We start from the raw sequence: 10444 nt of genomic DNA, 5'->3' as shown, positions 1-10444 counted from the left end.
ATAGTAGCTAATCTAAGGCTAGTTACTGGATTAGGAATGAGAAAACCTGGATTCTTGCATCGAGAAACCAAACTACTCCTTTTCTTTATGTGTATACCTAAGCAGCTGAATGTTGCTAAAGAAAAAATCATATATTGGGCCATCTGTTCTAACTTTAAACTCATGACAAAACTTAAATGTGCACCTGATGCTACCGTGTTACTAAGGGCCTACTTTCTTCCCTCCTCTACGTTTACTTTCACCTTCACTTTTATTATCCCTATTATCAGTGAAAACATCCTTGTTTCTACCTAAGGTCAATCCTTCCTGTTTCCTTAAATCCTCCCATGGATTTCACTCTTCTATGGGTCAAATAATGCTTTTCTCTTCTGTATCTCCCACCTTTCATCCCCACTGTATTACTCCTAAAGACACATAAACATGCTCATGAACCCAACTGTCTTGAAAATACCTCCCCTAAGCTGGGGATGTAGCTTGGTGGTAGTTCTTTCCTAGCAGGTGCAAGGTCTTGGGTTCCATCCCAGGCACTACTACAATAAACAAAACCAAAACTTTCCTCCCTTAACCTCACATCCTTCTTCATATATCCCCACATTTCTTAGCATCTTTCACAGCAAAACTTTTCTCATGATGCCTACGTATGCTACATCTATTCTTTCACTTTCCTCTTCACTTTTCAACACAATCTAGTCAATATACCTAACTGACTCTCATGAATAGGTCTAAGGTCATCAATGACATTCTCCAGGTAACCAAATCAACAGTCATGCCTCAGGTCCAAGTTTACCAGAATTCTCAGTAGCACAAGTCAGCTGATGTCCTCTTTCCCAGCTGAAACCTTCTCTGCCTTTGGATTCCATAACAATTTAGATTTCCTTCACTTCCTCTCAGCTTCCTTAACTGGAGTGCACTAGGACTTGGTCTTGGAATCTCTTTTTCCTTCAAGTCAAGGGTCATGAACCAACTCCCCGCATCCTGATTTAGGTTTTGGGATATGGTAAAGTGCTTGCCTGCCTAGTGTGCAAGGCCATAGGTTGAACTCCCCAGCATAGTGTGTATGCATGTGTGTATCTGTGTGTGATTCAACATCTAAAAATCTGGAGGTTTTACATTTTTTAAAAACCAGGTTCTGATGCCTTGGGGAGGGAGGGCTGTGACTGTCAACACTGGGCCTGCACTTTCACAACAGAGAAAACGTCTTAATAGAACTAAAGCAAGTTACTTGACACTGGGTGTATTTGTTATCCGCGATATTTAAAGCAAGGGAGTGGGGAATAAGTTTTCTCACCCGCTTGTTTGGAAGCCCTCTTTTAGACAGACCATCCAAAATCATTAGACAAGGACAGCTCTTCTTGCCGCTGCTCTTTCGCGCCAGACTGTGTTTAGGGAACTGGGAGGGCGCGGGAACCCGCCGGTCCTTATTCTGCCGGCCGAGTTCGGAGGGCGGGTCGGGTCCAGCTGGGGCGGAGAATGGGCGGAGCCGGGCCCAGGAGCCGCCTCAGCTCCACGCGGGCCCCGCGCGACTTCCTCCAGCCACCCCTACTCCCCCGACCCTTTACCGATGTAACTGGCCTGAGCGAGCTGCTCGGGAGCTGGGGAGAGAACAGAATCCGGGACCGCCCAAAGGTGGCAGCCTCCGCCCAGAAAGCCCCACCCAGACGGAACCCCGGACGCCACGGGGCCCACCGAGCCCACGCGCGACTGGGGAGGGCGTGTGCGGCGTGGCTACGCGACTCGCGGCGCGTCCCGTGACGCCATCGCGCCCGCTTTTGAAAGTTGGCGCCCGGGGCAGCCTCCCATGCTGCCCTGCGCCAACCCCTCCCTTCACCTTTCCTCCCCCGCCCTCTACTCGCCGCCTGGCTGCCCCCCCCACTCGTCCCTTCCCTTATCAGCAGCCGCGGCCCCGGCAGCGCCGACGCAGGCGCACTGCACCGCGCCGCCGCCATTTTGTGCCCGAGCCTGTGGAGCGATTAAACCGTGCGCGGAGCTGCTTCTTTGGCGGTAGCGGCGGCAGCTGTAGTCGGTGCAGGCGCGCGGAGCTGGCCGGGGACGCCGGGTGGCCGGAGCGGTGGAGCGGCGGCGGAGCGGGCGCCGCGGGGGGTGTGGCGCGGAGGTAAGGGGGCCCGGGGTGGAGGTTTCGCGGGCCGCCTCTAGGTGTCACGATGGGGCCGCTCCGGTCGGCGCTGGCTGCCCGGCGCCAGCGCCGCCGCCGGGGGGTGTTTGTCTCCCTCTACCGTCCCTGCTGCGGCGCGGCCGCCGCCATTGCCCGTCGCCGCCTCGGCCGGGCTGCCCCCCCCGCGCCCGCTCTCTAGGCCTTATATTTGCACGCTAGGCCTCGGGTGGCGGCGGCGACACAGGCCCGCGCTCCCGGAGACTCCATTTTCCTTCCTTTGTCTGTGCCCTCGAGGCCGGCTCTTGGCCCGGCTGATCGCCCCGCCGCGGCCCGCCCTCTGTCCTCCGTTCCTCTCGTGGCGAGTGGCCCGGGTTGGGGCTCGATGTCCGCGCCCTGGCTTCCGCGCTTGGTTCACACAAAGATGTGGACCCTCTGCCGCGGCTCGCGCAGTCGGGTCTCGGCGTCCTGTGGGTGTCGGACCCCAGAGGACGCGTCTCGCGCTGCCCATCCTCCAGCCCGCTCGGTCCCGGAACCTACCCGGCCGCCCTGTGTGCTTCCCCAGCCACTCAGCTACTCGGCAGTTGCTCCCAGTCCGCGCGTCGCCGCCGCTGGTCTCCGTCTCCGCCGAGTGGCGCAGGCGGCGCTGCTGCGGCTGCGAGCAAAGGGACCCCAGAGTTGCCGAGAGCTCCCTCTGCAAGGCTGGCTGAGCTGCTCGCGCCTCGACGCCGCCCGAGCGGGCGGGGGGACGCGCACTCGGCCCCCCTCCCCCGCGCAGAGCCTCACTGCGCCCCCAAACTCACACCAGGGCTCCGGGTCCTGATTCTACTCAGGCATTCCACGGGATGAGCAGAAAATGTACAATTTTCTTACCATCTAATTTTTCTACTGTCAAGCTTGGATCCTTCCCAGCCCTTTGGAGTGATAGTAGCCAGATTTTATGTGCTCAGAGATCTCAAAGGGACTGAAACTTAATTTCACCCGGATTTCAAGTGACATGACTCCTGAATTCGGGAGTACGGGCTGTTTGTGCTGGTTTTGGCCCTCCTTGGATTTCCTTCCTACTTTGAAATGTCCCAGTGCAAACTTAATACACCACTTAGTACCTGATGCTCTAGGGCTAAGGAAAGGCATTTCAGCCCCCGGGATTGTGCAATTCGATCTAAAGCTCCAGTAAAGGCAGGATGGATTTATTCTTGACTGGTAATTTGCTCATACGCTGAAATGTGAGGGTTGATATTGTAATTGAATCCTGGGTCACTCACTGTAGATGGTTTATAAATATCTATGCTTAATGTAACTACTCTTTAGTAGTTGACTTCCTGTATCCCTGAGTTCAGCATTAAATAAATATTTACATCCGTATTCATATTTTCAGTCTACCTCAACTAGGAAGGTTTTTCCTCATAGGCGGGAAAAATTAAAACGGGACACATACTTAAATTTACTCAGTCCTTAAATCTTGCGTGATTAAAAAGCTTTCCCTGTTGAACTCTAGTTTTATTTTGTCCTCAGCTATTTAAGCACTTCAGTATAGTACCTTGGTACAGTTGATGTATCAACTGAGATTCCTTAGGAAATTTTAAAAAGTTGGATTGACTTTTTCAAGTTTTAGAACAAGGTTTTGCTATTAAATTGCCCAGGATGAGCACAAACTTGTGATCCTCCTGCCTCAGCCTTCCATAGTACTGGGATTACAGGCATGCCTCACCATGCCTGGCTGGATTGAAATTTTAAGAGAGGATAGCTATTTTGCATTTTAGGAAATTAAAACATGCTGGTGTTAAGCAGGTTTTTTTTTTTTTTTTTTTTTTTTTTTTTAACGTCCCCTTTTCAAGCCCAACAAAATGTACCTGCTTCTCTCTCCTCCCTAATAAAACTACAAAATACATGAAGTAGGGATGGAAAATCAGGTTTGAGAATAGAAATAATTTTAATTATGTATTTGTTCACTTGTGTAATTTGTTGTATTTTATTTTCAGTTTTCCTGTAAAACTTGTGATGAAAAGAGGCAGATATTTATTAAAATAAACTCGACAAAAGTTAAAAATTACAGCCAGGTATGGTGGTGTACACCTCTAATCCCACCACTGGGGAGCACTGAAGCAGGAGGATTGCTTCCAGTTTGAGGCCATCCTGGGCTATGTATCCAGTTCAAGGCCAACCTAAACTGCAAAGTGAAGCCCTGTCTCAAAAAGACTATTTAAAAAAAAAAATGGCAGGAGGTTTGTCATTGAGCCAAAACTAAAGCTTGTTTTCCCAGGCTAATGTTGGGCTCCATAGACTATATATTTTGAATTGGTTATTCCATATATGCTCATCTACTTTGTTTTACACTCATTTTTGTTTTTGTGGTACTGAGAAGGCTCAAATTGCCATTCTCTTGGCTAGCTCTAAGGGTGCTGCTGTTAATAGGCGCATGGCATTTTACCGTTATGTTTTAAACCATGTCCCCACTGTCCTTTGGTATTATTGTATGTCAAGAATCGTACTTTGTACTTATTGGAAAACCGTAGAGAAAATAAATTTTTTTTCCCACTGAGAATTGAACTCAGGATCTTGCACTTGCCAGGCAGGTGCTTATGCCACTGAGCTGTCTTCCCAGCTTGAGAAAACTAATTAAGGATGAAATAATAGTGCTGGGGAGATAGCTCACTGGTCCATCTAGCCTGCCTGTCTTATCTAGCAAGCGCAAGGACCCAGGTTCGATCCTTGGTACCCACATGCCGTGCTCCTCCCAACCCTGGGGAGGCTGAGACCGAAAGGATCACTACAAGTCTGAACTGTGTAGTGAGACCCTGAATCCAATAAATAAATAAAACATTGAAAAGAAGAACAAAATAATATAATTTGCCAAGTTATTTTAGTAATGGTGAAAAAGATTATAAGAATGTTTGCCTACATAAGAAAATGCTGCTTAAGAGTAGTTGTAGAACTTATCCTTAAGGACCCATTCAACCTAAATAAGAAAATTTACATAATGCAAATTGCTCTTAAGATATATATATTTTTTAAATGCACTCAAATTTAAAGAGGGTTAAAAAAAATTTAAAGAGGCTTAGTATTTTGTTGTTAAAGGACATTGAAAAATGAGGGCACCCAACTGGGACTTCTCTGAGTAGCTTGTGGGAGTCCTTGGCAGGCTGCCTATGGGTAAAGACCTAGGGAGAAATCTTGGGGCAGAACTTTGCATGGTGACTTTTTTTTTTTTTTTTTTGTGGAACTGGGGATTGAACTCAAGCCCTTGCGCTTGCCAGGGAAGCTCTTATTCTACTGTTGTTTTGATTTTTTGAGAGAGGGACTCAAACAATGTAATTAAGTAGGCCAGGCTGGCCTCAAACTCAGAGCAATCCTCTTGCTTCAGCCTCCTGAGTGCTGGAATTATAGACCTACCACACTCAGCTGCACAGTGGTTCTTGCTGGCAAAATGTCACCTCTGGAGACCGTTTAAAAGATGCTGCTGGCATATGGCCATACCACATCTTAGGTTCCATCTCATTTTTAAAATCAGAAGCCTAGCTAGATGATCTGTCTACCTTATTTACTTGATTTAGCTCCATATGACTGGAGCTGGCTCCAGCTGTTTTGCAAGAAATTAAATCCTTAAAGCCAAGCATTGTGCGTGCCTATGATACTAGCACACTGTGAGGTTGAGGCAGGAGGATTTCTAGTTCAGGGGCAACCTGGGCTATGTAAGATGTCTCAAAAAAAATAAAACAAAAAAAACCCCTTCAAAATTAGGTCTTTCTAGGCCAGAGATAGAACTCAGGGGCATTGTGCCTGCCTGGCTAGGGCAAGATCCTGAATTCCATTCTGGTACAAAAAAAAAAGATCCTTCTGAGTATACACCTATAATCTCAGCCCTCCAGAGGTGGTTCCAGGAGGGTCCCCTTTAGTTTGAGGACAGTCTGGGCTACATAGAAGTTCAAGGCAGCCTGAACTATGTTGTGAGATCTTGTCTCCAAAAAAAATGACAACAAAAATTAGATCTTTCTTCAGCTACAATTGTGTTTTTAAAATTTTGGGTTTAATTTTATTTATTTTTTTGTATTTAGTATAGGATCTACAGGGTCTCACTACATAGATCAGATTTGTAGTGATCCTCTTGTTTTTATCCTTCCCAGGTGCTGGGATTACAAGCATGTGCCACTATGCCCAGTCTCAGTCGCAGGGTGCTCCAGGGGCCAGGTGGCATGGCATGCCAGGGGTCAAACCCCAGTCCCTGTGCTCTACCTAAGCAGGAGCTTTAGTCCGCTGAGCTATCTGGTCGGCCCCAAACCAAATTTAGATTTTTTTTTTTTAATATATTTAGTACAGGGTCTACAGAGTCTCTCTACACAGATCAGACTTGTAGTGACTCTCCTGTTTTCAGCTTCCCAAGCACTGGTATTATAGGCGCACACCACCAAGTGCAGCCTGTGTTGCTGTCACAGTGCACCCTGGGGGCGGGGCTGGCATGGCAAACCAGGACTCCAACCCCGGTCCCTGAAAAAATGTGTAACATTTTTTTTTTTTTTTTAAAGATACTATTTTGTTCTGTGTGTGTGTGTGTGTGTGTGTGTGTGTGGCCAGCTCAGCCCACCAGGGGGCGGGGCTGGCTGGCATGTGGTGCTGGGGGATTGAACCGCGGTCCCTGTGTTTTGCTAAGCTTGTTCTAAGTAGGTGCTTTAGACCACTGAGCCATCTCACCAGCCCCAGATTTTTAAGCATTTATTTATTTATTTATTTATTTATTTATTTATTTGGTAAAAGGTCTCACTACACAGCTCAGACTCATATTAATCCTCTTTCTCAGCCTCCTCAGTGCTGGGATTACAGGAATATGCCACCATGCCCCATTTCAGTGGCTGGCATGGTGTTTCGGTAGGCACAGCATGCAGTACTGGAAATTGAACCCGGTCCTTGCCCTTGCCAGGCAGGCACTCAGACCACTGAGCTATCTCCCCAACCCAGATGTGTAACTTTGAAGGCCTTTTCAATTGGATATTGTAGAAGTGATGATACCACATTTGTTTTTTAGAACACCTTCAAACTTTTATACTTCCTATCTTCCCTCATCATCTGTGTGCGTTTCCTTGGTGATTTAATATTTGAGTCAGTATGTGGCAATGCATATAGCCTACTGACACTTCTAAGAGGCAGTGACCTGTTTTTTTTTTCCACATGTTAATTTAGATCACTCAGCATTTGTAGGGATATAAAATTCTGTTCCCTTTGAATCATGCTTATGGTAAAATATGGGCTCGTGTATCTTAGAGTAAATGCATTAATTTATTTGTAAATTACCTCCAGACCCAGACTTTTTTTCACTTCAGTTTTTAAAAAAAAATTTTTTTGTTTATAGTAGCTTTATTCATAATTGCAAAAACTGCAAACACTCAAGTAACCATCAATATGAGGACAGATTTCTAAACTGTACTACATTCATTAAGAGAGACAGTAAAATGGGCAAACTACTGATATACACAAAACATTTTGTTTTGAATGAATTTAAAAAACATACCACTGAGTGAAAAGATACATGTGTTATGAGGGAACACAATCTTTAATTCAGTTTTTAGAAGTCCTAGAATGCATAAATTAGGATGGAAATAATCAGTCTACCGTTATGGATAGGGTAGGAATTGTCTGAAAAGAGGAAGGAGAAGCATAGAGTGATAGAAATGTTCTATCAATATCTTCCAGGGGTCTTCACTTTAGTTTTGTAGGGTAATTTTTTTTTTTTTTTTATAATTTAACTTCTTCTTTGCCTATTCTTATTCCTTTTATTTTTTTAAATTAATTTATTTATTTATTTATTTTGCGGAACCGGGGATTGAACTCGGGCCCTTGTGCTTGCCAGGGAAGCGCTTATTCCACTGAGCCATCTCCCTGGCCCCTGTAGGGTAATTTTTTTAAAAAAATCTTCTGTTTATTTGGTATAGAGTCTCACTACGCAGCTCAGGACTTGTAGTGATCCTCCTATCTCAGCCTCCCCAGCACTGGGATTACAGGCATGTGCCACCATGCCCAGTTTTGGTGGCAGGCTTGGCATGCCCAGGATTCTAGGGCTGGCGCAGCATGTGGTACCAGAGATTGAACCCAGGTCTTTATGTTTATCAGGCAGGCGCTTAGACCACCAAGCTATCTCCCCAGCCCCTTTTGTGGGGTAATTATGAGATGGATATCATTTTATTTGTCCTTATGCCAAATTGTTTGGAAATTCTTACATTACACTTGGGATTTTCTTTTTTCACTTAGGGAAGTTCCGCTCAACCATTGCTTAAAGCTTGATTAGTTCATTTTGTAGCTTAGAGAGGGAAAACATCTAATGAAGGATTTCATTATTAGACAACAAAAAAATTCATTGCTGTGCTTCTAGGATTTTCAAAGGTCAGTGAAAGCTTCTTTGTAATTACCTTGTTAAACTGAAAAGCATAGTCTTATGGTATAAACTAAATCAGTAAGACCACTGTTTACTGAAGATAAAAAAAAAACTGTAAAGAACTGGCACTGTAGCTGTAAATTTTTATTTATTTTTTGAGTTGGGGGTCTGACTATGTAGTGCAGGCTGGTCTTAAACTCAGTATGCCTTCAGCACCAAAAACAAAAAATAAACCTCCCCTAAAAAAACTCACCAGATCACCCTTGAACTCGTAGGATCCTCCCACCTTAGCCTCCTGAGTGCTGGCAGTACAAGTGTGTACCCTGGCCGATGACTAACAACTTTTTGGGCCAGACGTGGCAGGAGGATCTCTGGATTGAGAGTTCATGATCAACCTGGATTACATAGTGAAATCCTGTCTCAGAAACAGAAAAGGTAAAAGGCCAGGGGGATACAGGTCAGTGATAAGAGTTTTTGCCTGCCATGTTAAAGACCTTGAGTTCAAATCCTAGTAATTGGAAAAAAAGATTTAATTTATTGGTTGTTCATGGATATGTGCCATAGATTATAATAGAGTGCTTTTTTTTTTTTTTTTTTTTTTGGTGGAACCAGGGATTGAACTCAGGCCCTTGCACTTGCCAGGGAAGCACTTATTCCATTGAGCCATCTCCCCAGCCCCTTAGAATGCTTTTTTGACAATCATATTTTTAGTCTTGGTATTTATGGAACAGCTCAATTAGTGATGTCAATATGAGTTTCCCATTTTATCAGTCTTCAGTTTGTCATTTTGTTCTTCATGTTATATATGCATTTGTGTGAATTTAGCATTTCATAAAATGATTTATGTTTCTCTTTTAGAATGATTTCGGACCCAGAGCCAAAGAACAAGTTGTACTAGTGGACGGACACAAAGAACTTGAGGGCAGAGTTTTGTTTTCCCTCATACTGACTGCAGCCACGGAGAGGTAAATGTTATTTCTATTTCTTGCTCTTAAAAATGGAAGTAATAGTCAACAATTTCTGACATTGCCAGTGAAGAAGACCCAATACTATTATGGACTACTGGAGTCTTTTAGAATATTTTGCTGAATTAACACACCTATAATATTCAAATAACGGAACTAAACAAAAAAAGAGGATACAGATGAATGTCCATTTTGTATCTGTGTATTCAAAATGGTTAGAATAGATATATAGTTACATTATCTTAATGAATAGAGGGATTTGTTCTAATAGTGTTTATAAATAGGATATCATGTCCGTATCTTGTACAGCAGTTAACCACTAGGAAGAATGTATGCAATGTGTTAATTATTGAAACTGTTCTACCAATTTGATTTGAAACTGTGTCATTGCTATTTGTTTCTCAATAAAATTACGGGGGAAAAAATGGAAGTAATACAGACATCCTGTGGCTGGAGGATTTGCTGGGTAACTTTTTTTTTTTTTTTTTTGCGGAACCGGGGATTGAACTCAGATCCTTTTGTTTGCCAGTCAAGCGCTTATCCTACTGAGCCATCTCCCTGGCCCCTGGGTAACTTTTAGAGTATAGGAAGTATAGGACATTGGATGATTGGGAGCGTATAGATTATATCACTAGGGTCCTGGGTTTGAAATTGCACCACCACGTGTTAGCTTGGTGACTCTGGGCAAATTACTTAACCTATCTCAGTCCTCATTTGGGAGAAAATAACACCAGTCTCTGAAGCTGTTCTTAGGGTTAAGAATGCATATAAAGGGTTAAGTACCATTCTAAACATACACAGAGGAAAAGCCTAGGACAGTGGTGGCAAACCTTTCAGAGCTTTCAATGATAATAAATAGCTTTTGCTGTGGCCCACATGCCATGAGTTTGTCGCATTGGTCCAAGAAGATCATGGCCATGGGCTGGGGAGATAGCTCAGTAGAGTAAGTGCTTGCCTGGCAAGTGCAGGCTCATGAGTTCAATCCCCGGTCCTGCCAAAAAAAAA

The 10444-nt window shown here is 44.7% G+C and overlaps 1 protein-coding gene across 2 annotated transcripts in view; it reads left to right on the top strand.

Annotated features, from left to right (window-relative positions):
* Positions 1-1800: 1800 nt before the first annotated feature.
* The window catches only part of Ctcf (CCCTC-binding factor), a 68767-nt gene continuing 60123 nt past the window's right edge, over positions 1801-10444 (top strand). The window contains exons 1-2 of one of the 2 annotated variants that reach the window (XM_004625862.3): positions 1801-2113; positions 9333-9439. The gene's annotated coding sequence lies outside the window, so the exon portion shown is untranslated. The remainder of the gene's footprint in view (positions 2114-9332; positions 9440-10444) is intronic. The other variant, XM_023709218.1, reaches the window with a different exon arrangement.

This window comes from Octodon degus, unplaced genomic scaffold (genome assembly GCF_000260255.1).
Source record: "Octodon degus isolate 3935 unplaced genomic scaffold, OctDeg1.0 scaffold00011, whole genome shotgun sequence".
In the NCBI taxonomy this organism is placed as follows: domain Eukaryota; kingdom Metazoa; phylum Chordata; class Mammalia; order Rodentia; family Octodontidae; genus Octodon; species Octodon degus.
Note: the sequence above shows the minus strand (reverse complement) of the source record. Positions and strands in the feature narration are given on the sequence as shown.